General features: G+C 45.9%; 2 long non-coding RNA genes across 3 annotated transcripts in view; one reads left to right on the top strand and one right to left on the bottom strand.

Moving 5' to 3' along the window:
- LOC145506790 (uncharacterized) overlaps window positions 1-25,951 on the top strand; it is a 95,433-nt gene that overhangs the window by 683 nt on the left and 68,799 nt on the right. For both annotated transcript variants that reach the window (XR_014054343.1, XR_014054342.1), the window contains exon 2: window positions 18,512-18,607. This is a non-coding gene — a long non-coding RNA (uncharacterized LOC145506790). The remainder of the gene's footprint in view (window positions 1-18,511; window positions 18,608-25,951) is intronic.
- LOC145506819 (uncharacterized) lies at window positions 14,773-16,187 on the bottom strand. Its single transcript, XR_014054362.1, has 3 exons — window positions 16,059-16,187; window positions 15,056-15,764; window positions 14,773-14,874 (listed from the first exon to the last, which is right to left on the bottom strand). It is a non-coding gene; the product is annotated as an uncharacterized LOC145506819 (long non-coding RNA).

The following is a 25,951-nucleotide window of genomic DNA, read 5'->3' as shown; positions in this document are numbered from 1 at the left end:
ATCAAACCGGGGTCTCCTGCATGGCAGGAGGGTTCTTTACCAGCTGATCTATCAGGGAAGCCCAGGATCTCTTAAGGCCAGCTAGTCATTGATATGTCTTAAGGCAAGCTACTCATTGTAGGGTTCCCCTAATTAGTCTTCACAGGATTAAGGTAGCAACCTGCTAAGGTAGCAATCAATGTCCTTTTTCTAGAGGACAAAAGCGGGGCTCAAAGGAGGTAACAGAGCTACAGCAAGGAAGTGTGTACCTAGACAAAACCCCCAGGTCCTGCTGTTAGAACTCAGGGGAGCCATATGGTGTGGCTTGTCCATGTGACAGGGGCTAAGGCGCCCAGCCCACACTGGGTACTGTGGGGACCTGACTTGGTAACTGCCGTCTGGCAGCTCTGAAGCTGACAAAAGCAGTTTGCACTAAAGAGAGGAAGGACACCTCCTTTCATCCACCCCACCACACCCTCGGGGTACTGCCACACCCTGCCCCCTTTCTCTGGCTTTGTGAGGGAATGAGTCACGCTCATGTGACCACATTGGCTGTCCACTTTTCACGGGCTACCAACTGGAGCTGCTACAGGAGAGGCCAAGAGCCTTTGTCCCTGAGTACCTCTCTTTCCTTTGCACCGTGGGGGCCCTCCTCCACACTTGCACACCAGAGGCCTCCTCTGAGACACGCAGGGACCCTCGCTCAGTTTGCAACAGGTTGCCTCCGTGCCTGTCCTTTCAATGCCTCCCTCGAAACTCAGAACCTAGCCCCTTTGTCTACTCGCGGCCCACCTGGCTGCCATGGGAGGGCCAGAGCTTACAATGAATCCCAAGCTCAGATCTGACAGGCGGGAATCTGTGTATAAAGGACCTGATTATTCACGCTGTACAGGCTGTAGTAGGCTCCAGGGATCCGTAACCAGGGCTTGGGCCATAGTGACTCCACAGCTGTTTTAATGCCTGCAGAGGGTTCTGCCTATAGTGGGGGTGGGGTGAGTCTCCTGAGGTTCTGAAGGCCAACTTTTTGCAGGTTCATGGTGCACAGAGAAGAGAAGGCGGAGTCCTTCCCTGGAGGTGGTCACAGCTCATGGATGAGCCAGACAGGCAGGCAGGGCACAATAGCACCTGAGCTGCCTTCATGAGGAAATGGTGTGAGGGCAGAGGAAGAGAAGCAGGTCTGCTCCCTCGTGTGGTGCCCAGGGCAGGTTGTCACCAGACTAAACACTTAACTATGGAGATGACCATCACTGCTGTCTGCAAAGGCTTTACACTGGCATGTGTCTTCATCTAGCGGTCAGGCCGTCTCTAAACTACACTGTCCATGGGCATGGCCTCTTCCTTGGAACTTGCCGTGTTTCGTCTCTTCCTTACTGAACATTCGTTTCCAAGAGGGTTTTTGGGCCACAAGATTGTTGAGTTTTCTCTAGCTTTGCCTCATGAGGAATGCTTTTCCGGTTGTTGGTGTGGTTTGTTTTTCCAGCTCTCTTTCTTGGGTTATTTTGTGAATTGGTTTCTGCCAGAGGAAGAGCTCAGAATTTGCCTTCTGGCTGAGATGTGACACTCACAGCAGCAACGCCTACCTGGATATTATGACCACATTTGCCGAAAGGGCTTTGTTATGCAGAAGACCCCTTGAAAGTACCTACCCTGTCCTTTCAGATACCCAAAGGCTATTTGCAATGAAATAGAAAACAATAACGCTCAACTTTAGTCTTACAATCTGTGGGGAGTCAGAAAAATCCCCTGGAGAAGGGAAACACTAGCCATTCCAGTATTCTCGCCTAGAGAATTCCATGGAGCGTGTAGTCCATGGAGTCGCAAAGAATCAGGCAAAATCTGATGACTGAACAACAACAATGAAGCTTCATCACTCATCAAACAGAGACAACAACAGTATTTACACAACTGTGTGCATGTTCAGTTGCTCCTTCGTGTCCACCTCTTTGCAGCCCTGTAGATTGTAGCCCCCAAGATCCTGTATCTGTGAATTTTTCAGGCAAGAATGCTGAAATGGTTTGTCATTTCCTCCTCCAGGGGATCTTCCCAGCCCAGGGATTGAACCCAAGTCTCCTGCATCTCCTACATTGGCTGGCGGGGTCTTTTCTGCTGAGCCACCTGGGAAACAAGTCATTACATCACTGGGTTATCCTAAAGTACTTAGTGTAGAGTCTGGCTCTTGGGAAATTCTCACTGGTAATGTGAATATTCAGTCATCTATCATTATTGCTCATAGGATCATGGAATGGCCATGCTCACAAAAGGGAAAGAAGAGCCTTTCCAAGTCCAGTGAAATCCTTCGCCACACATATCTTTTTTAAAACTTGACTTTGAAATAAATACCAAACATAAAGACATTGGTTATGGCCACCAGAAAAGATGGAGTTGTACCAACAAGTGAGGATTCTTCTCCAAGTTCCAACATGCATGTGTTGTTTGCCTGGCACCACCCACACTTCTGTGACAGCAGCTGGGGGTCCTGCAGCTTAACTCAGTGTGGACACTGCCTATCTGCGGGTAGTGCCAGACCCCACAGGTTAAAGGCCCAACCCTATAAGACCCTTGCCCCACTTGAGACATCATTTGCAAGCCCAGATGGTCACCTACGCTCTGACCCACTGGCCACCCGTTCAGAGGTTCTAATGACTTTGGGTTCTATTAATTGGTAGAGTGGCTCACGGAACTCAGAGAAACATGTTGCCTACTAGATCACAGCTTTATTGTAAAAGGTACTAAAACTCAGGAACAGCAGATGGAAGGGGATGCACAGGACAGAGTGTGTGTGGGGGAGGCACGGAACTTCACGCTCTCCAAGCCCCGCTTTCCCCAAATCCACATGTGTTCATCAACCCAGAGCTGTCCAGACCCTGTTTGGTGGTTTTTCTGGAGGATTCATCACACAAGCACAATTGGTTAAATCACTGGCTGTTGGTGATTGCTTCGACAGGAAGCCCTTCTCGCGTTCCCAGACATGGTAGTGGGGAGGGACCGGAAGTTCCAATCCTCTAACCATGTGGTTAGTTCCCCTGGCAAAAAGCCGCCCCCCTTTGGAAAAGAGGCACTCTCTGAAAAGTCATCTCATTCACCTAACAAGAGACACCTTGACTGCTGTCCCCACTTAGGAAATTCCCCGAGTTTTAGGAGCTCTGTGTCAGGACTGGGGGGCAAAGACCAAAAATGTATTTCTTCTTATGAATACAAGTCACAAGGTCACAGTGACCCCAAATTTCAGTGATAATTTGGTACTATAGTTTTAAAAGGTTTTCAGCAGTTGATTGGACCTTTTTTAAAAAAAAATGTTGGGGCCACACCTCAAGACATGTGGGCATCTTAGTTCCCCAACCAAGGATTGAACCCACACTCCCTGCATTGGAAGGCAGAGTGCTGATCACTGGACCACCAGGGAAGCCCCTGATGGGCCCTTTTTTGATGAGAATGCTCCTGTGGTGTAAACTAAAGGGTTCAAGATTTCAAAAAGCTGGAGCTGAGCATGAGCCATCTTCTTATGCTGTCTTTAGATCATAACCGACTTTTCCATGGCCCTTGCAAGCCTGAGCTTTCCCCTGAGATGAGTCAGGCCCCAAGCAGCCTGTTGCCTTCCCCTGCTCGAGACCAGAGTCTATTCGGGGGCCGCTGGGCGCAGGCAGCATGCAGGGTGTGCGCGGGTCCACGCCAGCGGGATTAGCGAGAGATGCCTGGGATGGCTCATTGCCGGGTGTGCTCTGATTACAAGAAGTGAGAGGGTTTGGGGAACAAGATAGCCTCGGAGAGAGCCCAGCCACACAACCTTGCCCACTGTGAAACAAAATTGTGCTGCTTCCCCAAGGAGAAAGAAATCCATGGACTCCTTTGAATAATCAACGACCCCCAAAAGATGAAGAGTCTTAAAGTGGGATTCCTCAGCCTTGGCGTTGCTGGCATTTGATATGTTGCAGCATTTGTAAATACAACCGAAAATGTCCCCAGATGTCACCAGTGTCCCCCGGACCCCAACATTGAGGGCCAGCTGGACAGGCTGGACCAGGAGCAGGGATGAATGAAATGAAAGTTGCTCAGTCATGTCCAACTCTTTGCAACCCCATGGACTATACAGTTCATGGAATTCTCCAGGCGAGAATAATGGAGTGGGTAGCCTTTCCCTTACCAGGAGATCTTCCCAACGCAGGCATCGAACCCAGGTCCCACATTGCAGGCGGATTCTTTAGCAGCTGAGCCCCAAGGGAGGCCCAAGGGAAGACCAGGAGCAGGGATGGGAGAATGCAAAAGGACAGTGAAGCAAGAGAAATGGGGGCAGAGAAGCAAGTCCGCCCTCCTGAGACGTCTGCTGGCCCGGTCATCTGCAGTTGTGACCAGGTCACGGGGGCTCAGAGGTGTGTGACCCCCTGTGCTCCCCCAGGGCCAGCGGGTGTGTGAGGCTGAGCTGCTCCGGGGGAAGCGTGGGCCTCAAGCCCCACACAGATGTGCGGCGCGAGCCTTTCTCCCGAGTCAGGAGGTTTATTGTTGAGAAGACTTCCCGTGATGAACAGGGGAAGACCGGCCTGGCTGAAGTCGCGGTCAAGGGGTGGATCTTTTTTTGTTGTCGTTTGCTGTGAGGCTCAGGCATAAAAACTTTTATTAGAGAAGTCATGATTATGTATAGATGTGTGTAATTTTGATCTGATATTCAAATATTCAAATGTTTTCTCTTTTAGTTTCTCAGCTCAGTTCAGTTGCTCATTCGTGTCCAACTCTTTGTGACCCCATGAACAGCAGCACTCCAGGCCTCCCTGTCCATCACCAACTCCCAAAGTTTACCCAAACTCATGTCCGTTGAGTCAGTGATGCCACCTAAGCATCTCATCCTCTGTCGTCCTTTTCTCCTCCTGCCTTCAATCTTTCTCTACATCAGGGTCTTTCCAGTTGAGTCAGCTCTTCGCATCAGGTGGCCAAAATATTGGAGTTTCAGCTTCAACATCAGTCCTTCCAATGAATATTGAGGACTGATTTCCTTTAGGATGGGCTGTTGGATCTCCTTGCAGTCTAAGGGACTCTCAAGAGTCTTCTCCAAGACCACAGTCCAAAAGCATCAAGTCTTCTGCGCTCAGCTTTCTTTATAGTCCAACTCTCACATCCATACGTGAGTACTGGGAAAACCGCAGCCTTGACTAGATAGACCTTTGTTGACAAAGTAATGTCTCTGCTTTTTATTTTTTTAATCAGCTTACTCATTTTAGTTGGGGGCTAATTACTTTACAGTACTGTAGTGGTTTTTACCATACATTAACATGAATCAGCCATGGGTTTACATGTGTTCCCCATCCTTAACCCCCCTCCCACCTCCCTCCCCATCCCATCCCTCTGGGTCATCCCATTGCCCCAGCCCTGAGCATTTGTCTCATGCATCGAACCTGGAATGACGTTCTGTTTCACATATGATAATGTACATGTTTCAATGCTCTTCTCTCAGATCGTCCCACCCTCACCTTCTCCCTCAGAGTCCATAAGACTGTTCTATGCCTCTGTGTCTCTTTTTCTGTCTCGCATATAGGGTTATCGTTACCATCTTTCAAATTCCATATATAGGCATTAGTATGCTGTATTGGTGCTTTTCTTTCTGGCTTACTTCACTGCGTATAATGGGCTCCAGTTTCATCCATCTCAATAGAACTGGTTCAAATGTATTCTTTCTAATGGCTGAGTAATATTCCATTGTGTATATGTAACACAGCTTCCTTATCCATTCGTCTTGTGATGGACATCTAGATTGCTTCCATGTCCTGGCTGTTATAAACAGTGCTGCATTGAACATTGGGGTACACGTGTCTCTTTCAATTCTGGTTTCCTCGGTGTGTATGCCCAGCAGTGGGATTGCTGGGTCATATGGCAGTTGTATTCTCAGTTGTTGAAGGAGTCTCCACACTGTTCTCCATAGTGGCTGTACTAGTTTGCATTCCCACCAACAGCGTAACACCCTCCAGCATTTATTGCTTGTAGACTTTTGGATAGCAGCCATTCTGACTGGCGTGAAATGGTACCTCATTGTGGTTTTCATTTGCATTTCTCTAATAATGAGTGATGTTGAGCATCTTTTCATGTGTTTGTTAGCCATCTGTATGTCTTCTTTGGAGAAATGTCTGTTTAGTTCTTTGGCCCACTTTTTGATTGGGTCGTTTATTTTTCTGGAATTGAACTGAGCTGGTAGATCTTAAGGACACAGAATATTGGGAGTCCCAGATGGGGCTTCTGATACTGACGACCACAACCTGGGGGCTGGGGGTGGGGGAGGCTTAAAACAATACTAATCGATTCTCTCCCAGTTCTGGGACCAGAAGTTTATTGTATTTTCTTTATTTTTATTAAATTAGGTTATTTATCTATCTTTTAACTTTACAATACTGTATTTGTTTTGCCATACATTGACATGAATCCACCATGGGTGTACATGTGTTCCCCTTCCGAAACCCCCCTCCCAGCCCCCTCCCCATCCCATCCCTCCAGGTCATCCCGGCGCACCGGCCCCGAGCACCCTGTATCATGCGTCGAACCTGGACTGGCGATTCGTTTCACATATGATAATTGACATGCATCAGTGCCATTCTCCCATATCATCCCGCCCTCGCCCTCTCCCATAGAGTCCATGATACTGTTCTATATATCTGTGTCTCTTTTGTTGTCTTGCATACAGGGTTATCTTTCCGATTTACTAAATTCCAAGGCGTCAGCAGGACCGGGCCCCCCGACCCGGGCTCTGGGGGAGCGTCACTTCCAGCTCTTCCAGTTTCTGGGGCTCCAGGTGTTCTTGGGTTTGGGGCCACGTGCCCCCAGCCTCCGCTTCCTACTCACATGGCCTCCTCCTCTCTGTGTGTCCTTCCTCTTCTTATAAAGACACCCAGCATTCTGCATAAGGCCCAGCTAATCCTCTATAACCTTATCTAACTTGATTTCATCTGCAAAGACCCCATTTCCGAATAAAGCCCCCCTCGCAAATATGAGGAGTTGGGATGTGGGTGTCTCTTTTGGAGGGCACCATTCACCCATCCACAAAGCTGGGCCTTTACACATGAGCGGTTATCCCAGGAGTGGGGGGAGTTCACGCAGGACCCCTCGAAGTACAGCCATGGGTGGGGGAGGCATGGCTCGTGGTTGGAAGGCTGAGCGGGGCAGGTGGTCTGGTGGGAACCAAGCTTTGAGCTGGCTGCCTCGGTGCAGGGTCCCGGGGTGTGCATGGAAGCCCCTGAGGTCGTCAATACGCAGGTTCTGACTCAGCAGGTCCAGGTGGGCCCCACACTGCGCTTCTCACCTGCTCCCAGGGTGTATAAACTGCTGAGCCTGGTCCACGCTTGGAGGTGTGAGGAGCGTGCAGTCCTGTTTCCCAGGAGCCGTCAGAAACGTCCCCAAGGAAGGCCCCTCCCCAGTGTCCACTCAAGTCCCCGATCCCCTGTCCAGTGCCCCTGAGGTACCCCAGACAGAGGCCCGCACACCCCGCTGGGTGCCCCGGGCCAGGAACCCAGTGGAGGGGGAGGGGCGGGCCTGGAAGAAACGTGCTCATGGCTCCGTGTGTGGGGCGGATGGAGGCTGAGCCCGGCCGACGGGCTGTGCTCACAGGTGACCCACTGGCCCCCGCCCCCCGCCAGGCACTGTGATCCCAGGGGAGCTCAGCTTGAAAACTGCTTCCCCAGCCACCCAGAGGAGGGGCCCTGGTTGTCAAATTAGGATCTGACAGCTTGATCCAGAAGACGGCCCCCGAAGTCAGTTTCACACATGAGGGTCCAGGAGGGGGTCATGTCAGAGACCCCTGGGACAGCAGATAGGATGGAAACGGTGGGGGAAGGTCCTGGAGGCAGGCAGCCCAGGCCTGCCTTCTGCAGGAGCGCCTCTTCTGCCCACCCCCCACTCCTCTGTCCCTCTGATGGCGTTGGGATCTGAGCCAGGGATTCCAGGAAATGGAAAAGAGCAGCTTGTGCGCCAACATGTTTCCCTGTACCTGAAACCCATCAGCATTTTTCAAGTCCAACCTCAAAGCCAGGGCGTTATTGATGTCCTAGGAATGTCTTTGTAAGCCTTCCAGAGTGCGGGCGGACACCCGGGCTGGACTCGGGAATTGAGGCCCAGGGAGCAGGCCCGGAGGTCTGGCGTCTGAGGAGCCCCAGACTTTCTGTGCGAGGGAGGACTGAAAAGCCACTCTCTGGGGCTGCCTTTCCTGCCTCCAAGGACGATAGCCTCCCCTACCGCGTTTGGGCTGAGAGTCATCCTGGGCTGGGAAGCGCTGGCTGGGAGGTCATTTTTCAGAGGCCATTGCCCAGGGGGCCCCGCGCCCAGGGAGAGCTCCCACACTGCCTGGGAACGTCAAGGCGCCCTCCACACGGCTGTTCTGTCACGTTTGCTCTGTGGGAGGGAGCTCGCGAGACTAGGCCTGTCTGCACCGTGCTCGGCTCCTGCAGGGAGAACACCGTGGGCCTAGGGGCCCCAACCGGCATTTTTCTCCTGGGAAGGCCACACGCGGAGCGGCCCAGCAATGCCTTTGGAGCCATCCCGTGGCTGTTTGCTTTCGTCTGCCGGAGCTAGCTTTGCTCCCCTCAGCGGCGTTGGACAGGGCCGGGGTAGGCCCGCCACCCCTCGCCGGGGGCCCCTGGGAAGTGCGGGCTGGCCTTGGCCAGGGGACACCGGCATGGCACACGGACCTCTCCGCCATACTCACCTGGCCTCCTGCCCCATGGGAGGACGCGTTGCCCTAGGACTATCTTTGCAAGGCTCCCAGAGTGCAGGCAGTCACCCGGGCCTGACTCGCGAATTGAGACCCTGGGAGGAGGCCCGGAGGTCTGGGATCTGAGGAGCCCCACACTTGCTGGGCGAGGGAGGACTGAAAACCCACTCTGTCGGGCTGCCTTTCCGGCCTCCAAGGAAGATAGCCTCCCCTGCCAACTTCGGGCTGAGTGTCACCCCGGGCTGGGAAGCACTGGCTGGGAGGTCATTTTTCAGGGGCCATGGCCCCTGGGGCCCCGCGCCCAGGGAGGGCTCCCACACTGACCGGGAACTTCAAGGCACCCTCAAAAAGGCTGTTCTGTCACGTTTGCTCTGCAATACTAGGCCTGTCTGCACCGTGCTCGGCTCCTGCGGTGAGAACACCGTGGGCGCCCGCCTGCATCCCGGGACTTTCTCCTTAGGCTTTTAGTTACATCATTTTGCAAGAGGTACGGACTGACATATGCAACACTTAAAAAGACGTTAGTTGAAATTCTTGTTTTATATAAGGCCTGTGCTGATCTACAGATCTTCCTTGGTGGCTTGCTAAGTTGCTTCAGTCGTGTCCGACTCTGTGCGACCCCATGGACTGCAGCCTACCAGGCTCCTCCGTCCATGAGATTTTCCAGGCAAGAGTACTGGAGTGGGGTGCCATTGCCTTCTCCGCCCTGGTGGCTTAGCGGTAAAGAAACTGCCTGCCAAGGAAGACACGCTGGCTTGATCCCTGGGCGGGGAGGATCCCTTGGAGAAGAAAATAGCAACCCATTCCAGTATTCTTGCCTGGGAAATCACATGGGCAGAGGAGCTTGGAGGCTACAGTCCATGGGGTCACAAAGAATCGGACATGAGTTAGCGACTAAAACAAACCACAGTGCTGATTTGTGAATACGATGGCCATGAGCCAGGTTCCCTAATTGTCTTCCTTTCCCTTTTCGTGTTGTTTCCAGATGGGGGAAATCAGGTCATTGGCAGGCATCCCCCTGGAGTGATTGCAGCGTCTCTGCTGGTGTTTCATTCAGCATTTGGAAAGATCTGGAAAGTCATCTGTCCCCCTTCCCTAGCCAACAAACCTCTGACAAATCTGTAGTCAGTTTCTTTCATGACTTGCCTGTAAGAAAGAATTGTTCTGATCCTTTAGAAGCAAGATTTTGCTACATTTGAGCAGTAGTTTTGGTAAAGGACTAATTTAGGGTTGCAAAAATATAGATGTCATCTATGTTTTGTCTCTGCCTCAGCATTACTGACTCATTCCTTTATGAGCCCAATTGATACAATAGTTTACAGAGATTCACAAGAATGCTAACATTTCCACTTAACAGAGGAAGACAAACGGGCTGATGCTGCTGTTTAGTCACCGAGTTGTGTCCTACTTTTTGTGACCCCAGGTACTGTATCCCGCCAGGCTCCTCTGTCTATGGGATTCTCCAGGCAAGAATACTGGAGTGGATTGCCATGCCCTCCTCCAGGAGTTCTTCCTGATCCAGAAATCGAACATGCGCCTGCCTCATTGGCAGGTGAATTCTTTACCACTGAGCCATCAGGGAAGCCGAAAGCCATACTGGGACAGAGACAAATGCAAACAGCCCCCAAAGCAGCTCATTTCCTCTTTCGTCTTGGCAGCTCTGCACAGGGCCGGGTCGTGGATCTGAGTTTGCTCAAAAGAAGAGTCAAGTGACCCTGCCGCTGGGCTACGGAGGCCCCCCTTTCATGACAACCCCCTCACCCCAAGCATTTCTCTCATTTCTTCTTTGCTGACATGTCCCCCTCCGCCGCCGATCACACGTGGCAGTATATCACTGGGTGACCCGCTCTACCTTCATGGCGTGCCACAGCTCGTGGGCATCATATGAGGGTGGGGGGTACATGAGGCCGACCATGACGTCCTTGAAGTGATTGGAAAGCTTCTCCTTCAAGTCCCCAGCCAGGTCCTGTGCAGGGAAAGCAAGTACTTGCATTACACCACTTCCCAAGTTTGCGGGGAAAATGGGATAATTGCAGAAAGTCTTCTAGCAGGATTCCCTTCTCCTTGCCCCTTCACATAATAGCTAGTTTGGTTTGGATTCACACGTGTGTACATGGGTTACATGAAAGGATGGACTTGAGGGTTTGAAAATGAGTGATGTGGTCATACCTCCACGCCAGACGTCATCTGTATGGATATTCTAGTTACACAATCACAGAACCATGATCCTTCTTTAATCCCAACACAACCCCTCTTCTGAGCCTATAAATGAAAGTTAAAATCTGAAAAGCTTAAAATAAATAAAAGTTGAAACTGAAAGCATTTCAGTAGGGAGTATAATAGTTTTGTGTGGAATTAATGAAATATTAGTCCTTAAAGAAAATATGCATTTTATCATTATAGCAGTGTCTTTTAGTAAAGAGTTCCGGTTATACTGTTGCCAAAAAGCTTGTGTAAATGAGTTAAGTAAGCAGTCTTGGAACTTTCTTCAAATAGTCACCTGAAAAAGAAAAACAAGCATGCTAGATTTTAGCCCTTGAAATACAGGTATAAAGGCGTGAAACTGATGGTTTTCCTTTAGTTTTCATTTCACTCATATAGAGTAGATGTTTAAAAACAAAAAATATGCACAATTTATGTTTTCTAGGGTTATAAAGACATCTGAAAGATTTTTTAAATGTACCATTTCTTGTTAAAATGTACAGTATATATTCAGTTATATGTTAAAATATGCAACAGTTTAGTTATGAGATGATTCACTAAGATAATTCAATAAGGCACAATAAGCTTTGTTACAGTACAAAACAAAATTGTCATAATTTTCATTTTATTTGCTATAATCTGGCAGTATATTTCCTGTGTTTCTTTTTTAGCAAAAAAGGCATCAGCCACAAGGTGTTAATTGGCAACACAGAGAATGTTTGCTCAGGTCAAGGCAGTTTGTCTAATGTCTGGAGTTGTGGCTGGTCTTGGAGTATATATAAGACTTATAAGATCGCCTCCTCATGGAGCTGGTATTCCAGTCAATTCCCTCATCTTTTGCCATCAACTGTTTCTAATTTCTGTAACAGACTGTCCTGGTGTGCTGTCAGGAGGCAGGCAAAAGCAATGATAAAGCCGTTGTGAACACATGAGCTTGTGAAGACTTTGTTCTCCTGCCCACATGAGCTCAGCACATCGTTTTGAAGGAAAGGCAGCAGTGGAGTCAGTGGGTTTTTATTTCTACTTTTTCTCAGACAAGATGGTAGGAGCTGGAGAAAAACAACACACGATCTCTGTTTTCAAGAGGATCCACATCCATAAACATCCCAGACATAATGCGAGTGAAAATGCGAGCTAATGCTTTGGAAGGCTCTGGTCATGATTTTTCACATCATAAGATCCTAAACAGTAGTTCAAGAGGGTTCTAAAAATTCAGGTAAGAGATGAGAATGGCCTTACAGGCCTAGGGACACAAGACAGTCAGACAAGAGAGAAGTTACTTTGGGATGGGTGTTCAGAAGTCACTTCTGATAGTTAACTTTATTCACTTTTGCTGGGCCATTAACATTGTTCTAGATGTTTCTGTGAAGGTGTTTTTAGATGATTTATGTTTTTAGATGATTTACGTTTAAATCAGTGGACTTCAAGTCAAGCGAATTGCCCTTCACAGTGTGGGTGAGGCTCCTTCAGTCAGCTGAAGACTTTCCCTCAAGAGTTCTGCCAGCAGCTGGTCCTTGACACTGGGCTCCTACCCCCTCTGAGCCTCCAGTTGGCCTGCGTCTCGGCTGGCCTGCCCTGTGGATTGTGGCCTGTCCACCTCACAGTCATGTAGCTAATCCCTCACATCGCCCTCCTTCTCGGTGGCAGTGGGCATCCTTCTGACAGCGAGGACTTTGCATAGTCAGAACAGCATGAGGGTGACACGTTTCCTGCGGCACGGCTCATGACTTGTCTCTCGGGTGAGTTTACTCTCCCACTGCAGCAAAATCAACTGCGAACTAATAATAAAGATGGATCTGGGCAATCCCAGATACTTTATTTAGTGAACCTGAAAATGTAACACGTCACAATATGTGACATGCAGCTGAGACAGTGATTGAACATCCATTTTAGCTTTAAATATTTATATTAGAAGAGAAACAGGCAGTCAATGACCTAATCTTCCACCTCAAAACTAGAAAGAGAAGAATACATTAAATCCAGTATAAGAAGGGAGGAAATGACAGGGTGGAGTGCAGACTGTGATGGATTAATGTAACTGTATTACACATGTATGAAACATATATTCATATATTTTAAATTTTAAAAAAGGGAGGAAATGAGAATAAGATCATATTTCAATGAAATAGAAAATAAATACTTAAACTGTCAATGAAATCAAAACCTAATTTCTGAATGTTAATAAAATTCTAATTAGACTGAAAAGAAAAAAGAAAATGCAAAAATATTGGCAATGTAAGAGTAGCATATACATATAAAACAGAAAAAAAAAGTCGCATACACAAATACTACAGATATTGAAGGAAAAAAGAATATTATGAACACATTTATACCACTATATATATTTTTAGTTGAAATATAATTTATTTACAATGTTGTGTTAGTTTCAGGTGATTCAGATATATATATATATATATATATATGTTTATATGTTCTTTCTCATAATCTATCTCTTAGGTTATTACAAAATATTGACTAAATTTCCCTGTGCTATACAGTAGGTCCTTGTTGTTTACCTATTTTATATATAGTGATGTGTTTATGTTAATCCCATCCTGCTAATTTATCCCCCCCTGTTCTCTGTGCGTGTGAGTCTGTTCTCCATGCGTGTGAGTCTGTTCTCCGTGTGTGAGTCTATTTCTGGTTTGTAGATAAGTTCATTTGTGTCATATTTCAGATTCTACATATAAGTGATATCATACAGTGTCTGTCTTTCTCTATCTGACTGGTTTCACTAAGCGTAATGTTCTCTGGGTCTCTCTATGTTGCTGCAAGTGGCATGATGTCATTGCTGTTTATGGCTGAGCAATGTTCCATACGCATACCACAGACACATTCCACATCTTTATCCACTCCTCTGTCTATGGACACCTAGGTTGCTTCCACATCCTGGCTATTGTGAACACTGGGGTGCGCGTGTCTTTTTGAATTATGCCATCATCATAAAGCCTGAAATACTCAGCACCTGTAGGTCATTCCTGTCACCTGGCTGCTGCATCCCTAGGGACCGCCTGTGGCTGTGTCACAGACAGGAGAGCAGAGCTGAGGCTCAGTTCCCTTCTGCACTCCTGATGGGAATAGGAATGGTGCAGCGTCTACGGAGAACAGCATGGAAGCTCCTCAGAAAACTAAACATACAACTACCATATGACCCTGCGATCCCACTCCTGGGCATATATCTGGAGAAAAAGATAAAGATACACCACTATAGTTGAAAATTTAGTTGAAAAGTATAAATTTGTTGACAGCCACATATTACAAAAATAGGACAAGGAGAATTTCCAACTCAATCTAAATTTCCTTATATTAACGAAAAACAAAACCAAACCAGATTCGCAAGTAATCCACCCTCTTTAATCTCTAGACCCAAGTGGAGTCACTTCATAACATCTATGACACATTTTAATGTAGAAGTAAAATCATCTCTACACAGTATTGTGTAGAAAGCAGAGGGTGAAAGAAGACTTCTCAATTTATGCAACTATTATTGTCCTAATACCCCAATAAAAAAAAAAAATTAAATCCAGTGCTGTGCCTCGGTTTAAAGGGCGGCAGATGGAAACGGTAGAATCAGCAACTCTTTGCGAGCCTTCCTCCGGCCCTCAGGGCAGCTGATTGTTTCTTTAACACTGCAGCTCCACCCCTGAGTTTATTGCACTGGATGAATGACCATATTACATGAATGTTTGCCCCCCTCCCCAAGTCTGTCTCAGGCTTCTCAGGTGGCTCAGCGGTACAGAATCTTCCTGGCAATGCAGGAGAGGTGGGGTTGATGCCTGGGTCGAGAAAATGCCCCCGGAGAAGGAAGTGGCAACCCACTCCAGTCTTCTTGCCTGGGAAAGCCTAAGGACAGAGGAGCCTGGCGGGCTACAGTCCATGGGGTAGCAAAGAGTTGGACATGACTGAGCGACTAAACAACAAGAAACGGCTTTATCACAAATGTTGCCAAATTTGGCCGAGTGCTGAGTGGTCAGATGTGCAGAGTTTATGGTGTATACCCGGTATAAATGAACCTGTAACAAGTTGAAGAATGAAGGAATGAACGTGGGAGGAGAAAGCCCTGAAGTTACTGATTAAACGTAAAACATACAGGCAATGGCTTGGGCATGGCAAAATCCTCCATTTGATCTTCAGTCACTTCTGGGGTCCCTATCCCTCCCGAATATTCGTAACAGCATCTTCCCCTTACTTCACCTGTGATCGCTGTGGGCTCTGACCCGGAACACCTGCGCCGGTTCCACTGCCCGGTGAGGTTCGGTGCGGCCGCTAGATGGCGCTGGGGAGCTGCGCGCCGGAGCGCGGGGGTGCGCGGGTGCGTGTGTGCGCGTGGCTATAGCACACGGATTTGATAAGGGACCTAGAGGAAGCTGGAGCACTGCGGTGAAAAAGACTGCCGGTGGCGCCCGGGCAGGAGGTGGCCTGGGTTCAGCCCGGGCCGAGCGTCAGCTGCGAAGTGGGCGACTCACCTGTGTGCCCCGTCTGGTCTGTACAGTGAGGACGGCTCCCACCTCAGCGTTGAGCTTTCTAGACAATGTTTGCTCAGGTGAAGTCCTTAACATGTTTTCTGGCTGCTATGAGGCACTGAAAATGTCTTTTTTCCCAAAATATATTAGGTAATTTGCTGTAGGTTTAAAATGGTGGGTACTAGCTGTGTCCTCTCTCCCCTCTTTTTTCTCTCTCTCCACCTCATTAGTTGTCTGTTCCCTTATATATCTCACAGCCTTTCCAGTATCCAGTTGTCAGTGATTCCATGGTCTCTAACTTACGAATGCATCCCCAAATTGACGATTTCATGCCCAGTTACCGCTGCAGCCTCGGCCTTTCGTGGTCATCGCTCCTGCGGTCAGTGCCCAGGCCTCCAGAGCGCCCCGTTCTGCCCTCCCAGCGCACCTGGCAGGTGACCCTGGAACATGCACATCAGCTAGTCACTTCTCTGCAGAAAGGCCCTTCCCCACTCCAAACGCCAGGACGAATTACAGCTACGTTTGTGCAGCTCAGCTCAGAATACAGCAAAGATGCAGGTGTTCTGTGTGACGGTCTCCAGGGCGCTGGATGGGCCCGCGGTGGACACATCCCTGCCCTCACCTCCGGCCGCTGCCATCCCTGCTCCCTATCCGCTCCACCCCGCCGCTGGCTTCCTGCAGCTCCTGGGTCTGCAGGCCCCTCCCTCAGGGCCCCAGCTTCCCATTCCTGTCACCTGCATGTTCTTTTGTTGTCTGTGCTGGCTGCCTACTTCATAGAGAGCTGCCTGCTCTCATCACCGTTGACAGTATGCCCCAGCCGCAGCACTGTTTCTCGCCCGGCTTGATCTTTTCTCCAGAGCACTAGTTCATTCTAACATGATACGCGTGCGTGTGTGTGTGTTGCTTCAGTCCTGTCTGACTCTTTGTGACCTATGGACTGTAGCCCGCCAGGCTTCCCTGTCCTTGGCATTTCCCAGGCAAGAATACTGGAGGGGGTTGCCCTTTCCTTCTCCAGGGGATCTTCCTGACCCAGGGATTGAACCCGCATCTCTGAAGTCTCCTGCATTGGCAGGCGGGTTCTTTGCCACTAGCACCACCTGGGAAGCTCGCTGTAGTGGTGGCTTGTTTTTCAGGACATCAGAAGACAGTACTTTCATTAGGGAAAACAGATATTGAGTAACATGTTGAAGTAGCCAAACTTCTCAAGTTCAGAGCGGAGCCTTCACCTGCGTTGTCTAGTCAGTGTTTTAAATGCTCTCCGGAGGGACAGACACAGCGTTGCAGATGCAGTCTTCGCAGGGTGCCTTTCCGCAGCCTGCCTGCTGCTCTTTCCTGTTTGCCAAAGACTCGCCCCAAAGGGACTCCTTGGGCCTCACAGCCTGGGCCTAAACTAGGCTGATGAGTGGATGCCCTTCAAGTGGATCTATTGGAGCTGCAGGTGGGCCGTGTCGCAGCAGCTCCGACAGCTCCACTTCAGCTAAGAGTGACATGGTGGTTCCCTTTTCTGTCTTCCTTTCACCTTTACCTAACTGTGTGCGCTCAGGGCAAGACACAGGATGGCCAGCACTCTGCTTGTTGGAATATGTTTATAACTTCTATCACTTTTCCTGCTGTTGTAAAAAAATACTTGCTCTTGAAGCCATGTTGTAGACCTGTACCAAGTGTGACTTAGAAGTTGTCTTAATTCTGCCCACCCCAATAGTCATCGTGTAAACCCTCGGGAAATTTTATGTTACATTAGAAAAACACTTGTGCAAACTGCTTTGTCACTGTGCAGTGCTAAGTAAATGTTTAAAAAACGTATTTACTTATATTGACATGTAGTTGATTTACAATGTTGTATTAGTTTCAAGTATAAAGCAGGGTGATCCGTTATAGGTTGCTGCAAGATATTCAATAGAGTTCCCTGTGCTATACAGTAAAAGTGATATCATACAGTGTCTGTCTTTCTCTATCTGACTGGTTTCACTAAGCGTAATGTTCTCTGGGTCTCTCTATGTTGCTGCAAGTGGCATGATGTCATTGCTGTTGTTGTTTATTTGTTGCCGGTGTTGTTTATCGGTTTTATTTACAGTGGGATCTATCTGTTAATCCCAGACTCCTAATTTATCCCCCGCACCTTTCCCCTTTGATACCATATGTTTGTTTTCTATGTCTGTGAGTCTGTTTCTGTTTTCTATGTAGATTCATCTGTATTACTTTTAAGGATTCTATGTTTAAGTGATATCATATGGTATTTCTCTTTCTCTATTACTTCTTTTGGTATGATAATATCTCTGAGTCCATCCATGTTGCTCCAAATGGCATTATTTCATTTTTTTTATGGCTGAGCAATATTCCATTGTACATATGTACATATCACATCTTCTTTATCCATCCTTCTGTCATTGGACATTTAGGTTGTCTTAGATGTAAAAGTCACGTCTATTGTATGCTGCTATGGACACTGGGATGCATGTAGCTTTTCAAATTAGAGTTTTCTCCAGATGTATGCCCAGGAGGGGGATTACTGGATCATATGATAACTGTTTTTTTAAGGAATCTCCATACTGCTCTGCATAGTGGCTGTGCCAGTTTGTATTCCAGAATATTACTTCAGGTGAATTTGCCTCCTCTAGGAACCACTGTCAGATTGCCCAGCCCTTCAGCTGGGACAGACCTCCTCAGCCCAGGGGCATCTTGGGTCCCAGGTTCCACTGTACTGGGGAGAACTGCTCTGGGTCAAGGTCTGGAGTGACCGCATCCCTTACGCTGACCAGTGTGTCAGCGGTGTTCCAAGGCTCCTCTCGTGTGTCTCGGGACTAGTGTCAGCAGCTCGTCTAACGTAAAGTATCAAATAGTAAGAAGTATTTGTGAAATGTGCCCAGAACTGTACCTTATTCAGCAGCTAAGAGAGTAATTTCCTCTCATCTTTCTTACTCATGTTCATAAAAATCAATGGTTGGCATACAGGAAATCTATCAGCTCTCCCACAGGAAGGGAAAGCTGGCCTTGTCCAGGTAGAAGAAGTCATTCTGAACGTGAGCAGTGGGGGTCAGGAAGCCATCCCCAAGGTCCAGCAAGCTGACTGGGGGGCAGCCAGAGGAAGAAATGAAGGAAAAGGGAAATTTAGGCAGTTTGTCGGTGGTTTTTTTTTCCCTGTTAAGTGTACCCTAATGGGATTTTTTTCCCTCCTTTTTATTTACAGGCAGAGTGGACTTCTGTGAATGCAGTTCCTGTTCTGTATCAGACCCTGGCTGGACCCGGTCCCTGACTCCAGGAGGTGAAGGCTGAGGGGCGGGAGGTAAGGTCAGTCCGCACACCTGGCGTGGAGGGAGGGGCAGAGAGCCAGGCCTGTGCGCCGGCAGCAGAGGATGTGGTGTAGCAGTCTCGGGGGTGTGTGTCTGGGGTGGCCTGAGTGTGTAGGTCCCGGGGAGAGTGCACGGAGCCCTGGCCGCTCAGTTTGCAGGCCTGCAGGGCCTCCTCTTGATGCAGTGGGCAGAGCAGGAGGTGGCCAGCCCAGCTTGAGGGTCAGAGTGCAGATGCTGCGGATTTGGTGAGAGGGGTGGGAGGATGGATTGAATTCGGTGCACAGATGGGTATTTTGCGGGGGGATCGAGATTAATGCTCTGGTATTAAAGCGGGACAGTAGAGTTTTAGGTTTGGACTCCTCCTGCCTTCAGTTTAGGGATAGCCAGGGTAAGGTCCTGGGGCAGCAGCTTGGGGCGGGGCACCATTTCCACATCCATCTGGATACCACGTGGCGATGCCCAAATCAGAACCGTGTGAGCCAGGGACCCGTGGCAGTAAAAGTGACTAGGAGACTGACTAACTGACCTGATGGGATCTGAGAGCCGAGGGGCCCCACTAGGCTCCTCTGAGGGTCCTCAAGCTCTCTGGAGGCCTGGGGCGCTAGCACAGGGGGTCTGACCACTCTGAGACCTTGGGCGTGTGGTAAGGCCTCTTCCCTGGAGGATCCGGTGTCTGAGAAGGTGCAAACACCTCGTTTCTTAGTTTTTTTCTCGGTCTGTTTTAGGGCCATTTTGTAGAAAGTGATAAAGTATTGCTTTTACCCAAGTTAACCTCATCTATGAAAGGCACAGATGTACGTAAACTTTTGGGATATGAACTTACTGAAAATGACCTCTCTTACGGCAGTATGCATATTGCAGCAATATTCGTGACTGATGCTGCAACTTGTATAGCTTTTTTTTTTTAATAAATTTATTTATTTTAGTTGGGGGCTAATTACTTTACAATATTATAGTGGTTTTTGCCATACATTGACATGAATCAGCCATGGGTTTACATGTGTTCCCCATCCTGAACCTCCCTCCCACCTCCCTCCCCATCCCATCCCTCTGGGTCATCCCATTGCCCCAGCCCTGAGCATTTGTCTCATGCATTGAACCTGGAATGGTGTTCTGTTTCACATATGATAATATACATGTTTCAATGCTATTCTCTCAGAACGTCCCACTCTCACCTTCTCCCTCAGAGTCCATAAGACTGTTCTATGCATCTGTGTCTCTTATTCTGTCTTGCATATAGGGTTATCGTTACCATCTTCCAAATTCCATATATATGCATTAGTATACTGTGTTGGTGTTTTTCTTCGTGGCTCACTTCACTCTGTATAATGGGCTCCAGTTTCATCCATCTCAATAGAACTGATTCAAAGGTATTCTTTTTAATGGCTAAGTAATATTCCATTGTGTATATGTAGCACAGCTTCCTTATCTATTCGTCTGCTGATGGACATCTAGGTTGCTTCCATGTCCTGGCTATTGTACACAGTGCTGCTTGTGTAGCTTTTACGTTCTCTTTCAAAGGAAAACTACTCCGGGTGTCACAGGAACATAAGAAAAGGAGCAGTTTTACCTGGAAGAAAAACAACAACTGGTTTCCTACTACGGTTTAATTCAGCTAATTTCATGAGCAGTGGTGGCCTTTTAGATGTCATTCATTCCAAAGCAGAGCACACCTTTGTTTTGTGTACTGTGGTTGTTCAGAGCCTGAGGTTTGGAGATGGAGTAAATCTTTAAGAACTAGTCTTACAGAGAAAGAGTTATGGTGGTATTTCATCGATAATGGTCAGGTGACAAAAAGTAATTGCTATTCCAGGTCCTTTTGGACTGAAGAGTTTTCATTCTTAATCTGTGGTTTAAGTGCACAAAAGAGGAGAGAAATCCTTAATGGCACCTGCTTTGAAACCAGTGCATGATTCCGTAAAGTACTCTGGACGGTTCTATTGCCTGAAATTATTTTTGAGCACCATTCTTTTCTAATGGTCTCTAACTGCAGCTTTGGGAGGAAAAGCTAGTGGGGAAGCCACTTGGATAGAGATGCGGGTGAGGACCTCAGGAGAACTGCAGGAAAAGATCTTATTTCTGGGCCTGGATCATTAGCTCTATGTGCCTTCCCTGGAGCTGAACACGGGGTGTTCCCAGGCAGTGCCTAATTGGACCAGCTGGTAGTGTTGGGCTGTGAGAGCTTGTACTTTATGAAGCTGAATGATTTCTAAGAAAGGGCTGGTGGGGTCACACATCACGTGCCGGCACTTCTGATGTGTCTCTTTCCCACATCCTGTGCAACACGTTTGAGGTAGAGGAACTGTCTCGAATGTTCAGTGAAGTCAGACACCTTTGTGATCAGAGACTGGAGAGCCCAGACCCTGTGCGGAGGTGTCTCAGAAGTTTGCCTGGAAACAGGAGGGGTTGGGGGGACTCACCCGGCCGAAGGCACCCAGGTAAGCCTCAGCGATGAGCTAGTGCTACAAGGGTAGTGTTGAGTCATTGTGACAGGGACTATTCAGCTTCAAAGTCATACAGCCCTTTCAGTTCAGTTGAGTTCAGTCGCTCTGTCATGTCAGACTCTTTGCGACCCCATGAATCGCAGCACGCCAGACCTCCCTGTCCATCACCAACCCCCGGAGTCCACTCAAACTCATATCCATCGAGTCAGTGATTCCATCCAGCCATCTCATCCTCTGTCGTCCACTTCTCCTCCTGCCCTCAATCCTTCCCAGCATCAGGGTCTCTTCCAATGAGTCAACTCTTCGCATCAGGTGGGCAAATTATTGGAGTTTCAGCTTCAACATCAGTCCTTCCAATGAACACCCAGGACTGATCTCCTTTAGGATGGACTAGTTGGATCTTCTTGCAGTCCAAGGGACTCTCAAGAGTCTCCTCCAACACCACAGTTCAAAAGCATCAATTCTTCGGCGCTCAGCTTTCTTCACAGTCCAACTCTCACATCCATACGTGACTACTGGAAAAACCATAGCCTTGACTAGACGGACCTTTGTTGGCAAAGTAATGTCTCTGCTTTTCAATATGCTATCTAGGTTGATCATAACTTTCCTTCCAAGGAGTAAGTGTCTTTTAATTTCACGGCTGCAGTCACCATCTGCAGTGATTTTGGAGCCCAGAAAAATAAAGTATGACCCTGTTTCCACCGTTTCCCCATCTATTTCCCATTAAGTGATGGGACCAGATGCTATGATCGTAGTTTTCTGAATGTTGAGCTTTAAGCCAACTTTTTCACTCTCCTCTCTCACTTTCCTCAAGAGGCTTTTTAGGTTCTCTTCACATTCTGCCATAAGGGTGGTGTCATCTAAATATCTGAGCTTATGGATATTTCTCCCAGCAATCTTGATTCCAGCTTGTGCTTCCTCCAGTGCAGCGTTTCTCATGATGTACTCTGCATATGAGTTAAATAAGCAGAGTGACAATATACAGCCTTGACGTCCTCCTTTTCCTATTTGGAACCAGTCTGTTGTTCCATGTCCAGTTCTAACTGTTGCATCCTGACCTGCATACAGGTTTCTCAAGAGGCAGGTTAGGTGGTCTGGTATTCCCATCTCTTTCAGAATTTTCCACAGTTGATTCTGATCCACACAGTCAAAGGCTTTGGCATAGTCAATAAAGCAGAAGTAGATGTTTTTCTGAAACTCTCTTGCTTTTTCAATGATCCAGCAGATGTTGGCAATTTGATCTCTGGTTCCTCTGCCTTTTCTAAAACCAGCTTGAACATCTGGAAGTTCATGGTTCACGAATTGCTGAAGCCTGCCTTGGAGAATTTTGAGCATTATTTTGCTAGCGTGTGAGATGAGTGCAATTGTGCAGTAGTTTGAGCACTCTTTGGCATTGCCTTTCTTTGGGATTGAAATGAAAACTGATCTTTTCCGTTCTTTTCCAGCCCTTTACTGTACTTACTGTAACCTTAATCTAGGGCATGTAAAGAAAAGGATTATTAAAAATAAAATTATAAAATAATGATTTTAAAATTAATCTGTGATATGTCAGTTGTTTTTAACATGTTCTAACATGCATAGAAAACCATGTAATGTTATGCTATTTTGTTAGCATCCTCGCATACTAAAACATTGAATGAAAAGCATAATGAAAAAAAATAGATACGTTTCTCACATACAGGTGAAATATTGAAAGTAAATATTATTGAATCTAATTCAGCAGATGTTTAACTATTAATTACCTGCAGCCAAGTGAAAATTTATTCCAGGGTGTATAAATTATTTACTATACGGAAATATGCTAATATACCTAATCACATCACATAGCCCAAAGCAGAGAAATCATGCATTAATCTTAATAGATACAGAGAAACAGTTGGTCTCTTTTTATGATAGAAAAATATTAATCTAGAAATGGAAAAGTATATTCTCAGTATGCCACAAACAGCATACATACTCTGATGTTTTTCACAGTTAAACATCAGAGATGGTCTTTTAAAGTCATAAATGCTACAAGAATATCTTCTATTTCATGAATATTTAAGGGAAAAAAAGTTAATGAAAGTTCCAACTAGTGAATAAGACATGAAAGATTTGATAAGAGGAAAACATCATTATTTTCAGATTATATTATGACTATATTTCCTGAAACCAAAGTCTGGAAATTAACAGATCTGATAGTTGTCCTCATTCAAGCTTCTTCAGTTGGCAAAGGGATTCCAGTGAGTTTGACATGTAACATTTATTAGTTGTGTCTTTGCATTTTCCTTCAGTTCGGAACAGTTCCTCATTTTTTCTTTGTATTTCATACCTTGACAGTTACAGAACTATAAATCAGTTATTTCATAGAACATCTGTTAATTTGGGGTGTTCCTGTTAGTTTAAAGTTAATGCATCATTGGCTGAAGTATTTCAGAAAGTGTTGTGTTCTCATTATATGCCCATCCTATCAGATGCACATGTTTTCCTTTGTTCTATTACTGATAGTGTTTACCTTTGATAAGTTGATTAAAATGCTACTGACCATTCTAAACTTACTATTTTTCCATTTTTGTAATAGGTGTTATATCAGGAGATAATTTGTAACCATAAGAGTACCTATCCTATTCTGCATTATTTTATCCATCTGTTTATTTATATTGGCATGTATTCATGGCTTTCTGTTTTATTCAATGATTATAATTTGTTTCTATATATATTTAACTGCTCAAATTGTCCAGGGTGGCCAAATACTGAAAATTATCATATGGCCAGGATCTGCACTAAATATAGAAAAACATTCCCTATTCAACAATATCAAAATACATTGTTTCCTAGCAAAGTTTATATGTAGAGCAATGTTATACATAACCGCAAAAAACTCAAAGCAATCTCAGAGTACAACGTTAGAGGAATTAACAGAGATTTATATATCATCAGATATAGTGGGCTGTTGGATAGCCCTAAAATCATTAATGTTATTATGTTATTCATGTGCTATTCATTACATCAGAAAATGCTCATTGTAATATTAATGGAAGCAAGGTAACTAGGTACAAACTGTATATTTTATAATCTCAAACATATTAAAAATAAAAGGAGCAGAAACTATATTAAAATATGTATAGTAGATCTTTTCAGTGATGGAGTTATGAGTGACTATTATTTTTTAAAATTTCCAAATTTGTCATTGGGCATACTATGTTTTTGTAATCAGAAGGGGAAAAAAAGAAAAACAATAAAAAGCATTGGATCAGCTTCCCACAAATATTGATTCAGTTATTGGGCTAAGGGAAGTTTTACTACCTGGGACACTTTCATTTTCCCACTGTGCGTTACTCCACAGGAGAAAAAAACATGCCAGCTTTTTTGTTTATGGGCACTGGGCAGGATGGTGCACCATTAAATCTAAGTTGGAATAACGATCATTATCTGCTAGGTGACCTGGAGAGGATGGTTATCCAGTAACTCTCTCTATATTCTACCATGGATGCATTAAAAGAAATCTGCCCTCATATCCTTAGTGGGAAATATGGACCTGAAAATGGGTTAAACAGAAAGAAAAAAGGGTTAAACAAAAGTACACAACATAAACAACAAAAAATATAAGACCTCTATGTTAAGTTCATTACTCTAAAAAAAAGATAAAATGCAGGATGTTCCTCTCATGTGTACTATAATACTTATGAGGTCATTAATGTTTGCCAAAAACAGTACATGCAAAACTGTCTTATTCTTTCTTCTCTGGCATGATCATAATATGATCCTATATGGAGCTTTTAGTAAAAATTGGTATAGTCATTCATTATGCATTTATCTTATTTTAATCCTCTTTGGACTTGATCAGGATGACAATACTTAGTGCTTGAGAAGTCACCATGAAAAGTATGAAAGCTCAAGATATATCTGCTTATTCACAAGTAAATAAATCAGCCTTTTTAATCCTTTAATCTATTCTAGAAATTGAATAATTGAGCTAGAACAGGGGTTGTTCCATCTGATACAAAACATTTGGAGGTCAGAGTCTCAGAGAGATTTTTCACATGTTTATTTTCTCTAATTCGCATAATTAGTTAAAATGAACAAATTAGAAAACAAGTAACCAGAGGGTGCTGGATTAGCAGGAGTCTTAAAAGCTTTGCAGCTTCTTCGTATAATTATTGAGGAGGCATGTTTAATTAATATAATACCCATTAGTAACAAACATAGCCAAGGTCAGGATGTTAACCTTTTTACCATTTACTGTTGGCATTTTAATTTTATAGTACTCTCAGCCCAGAAGAAATGTTCATTTATTTCAATGTAATATTCTGTGATACTGTTGCAACATCAAAAATCTCTCTTTTTCATATCACTATAATGCAGTAATTTATGGGTAAGAAATCGAGGTTTTAGTTTCTAGAGATATCTATAGAAGACTCTCATAAGTGTGAAAGTTCAGTACTCAAAGAAATGACGATGCACATACAATTTCAAGTGACTGTGCTTTGCGAACTGGACTCTTTCTGAGCTCAGTGAAAAATAGAATGAAGAGACTTAAATAGTTGCTCCATTTCCTAATCCCACATCTTGTACCTCAATTGAAAGGGGTTAAGAGCCCATTAAATTCTCTTCTTGGTCCATAAGCTTCTTTTCAGTACCTTTCCCAGGTTGCAAAGAAAATTTCCTGAAGGTTAGCCATTAAAGATTACTATACTCCTGAAAATCCTTGACTTATGTCTTGAAACATGGGATCATTTTAATTATCTATGAATGAAAGACTGTGGTTTGACTTCAACTCACTTTAGATGTCTCTTACGATGTATAACATCTTAAGGTTCTGAAAAACTATCTCCCTCATTACAACCTAAGAAATACCATATTTACTCAGCTTTTTATTTCTGCTCTATGTAATTCATTACTACTAGTGCATCA

The sequence above is a fragment of the Giraffa tippelskirchi genome, chromosome 1 (genome assembly GCF_054371585.1).
Source record: "Giraffa tippelskirchi isolate mGirTip1 chromosome 1, T2T-mGirTip1v1.2.pri, whole genome shotgun sequence".
Classification (NCBI taxonomy): domain Eukaryota; kingdom Metazoa; phylum Chordata; class Mammalia; order Artiodactyla; family Giraffidae; genus Giraffa; species Giraffa tippelskirchi.
The sequence above is the reverse complement of the archived record's forward strand: the minus strand, read 5'-3'. Positions and strand labels throughout refer to the sequence as shown.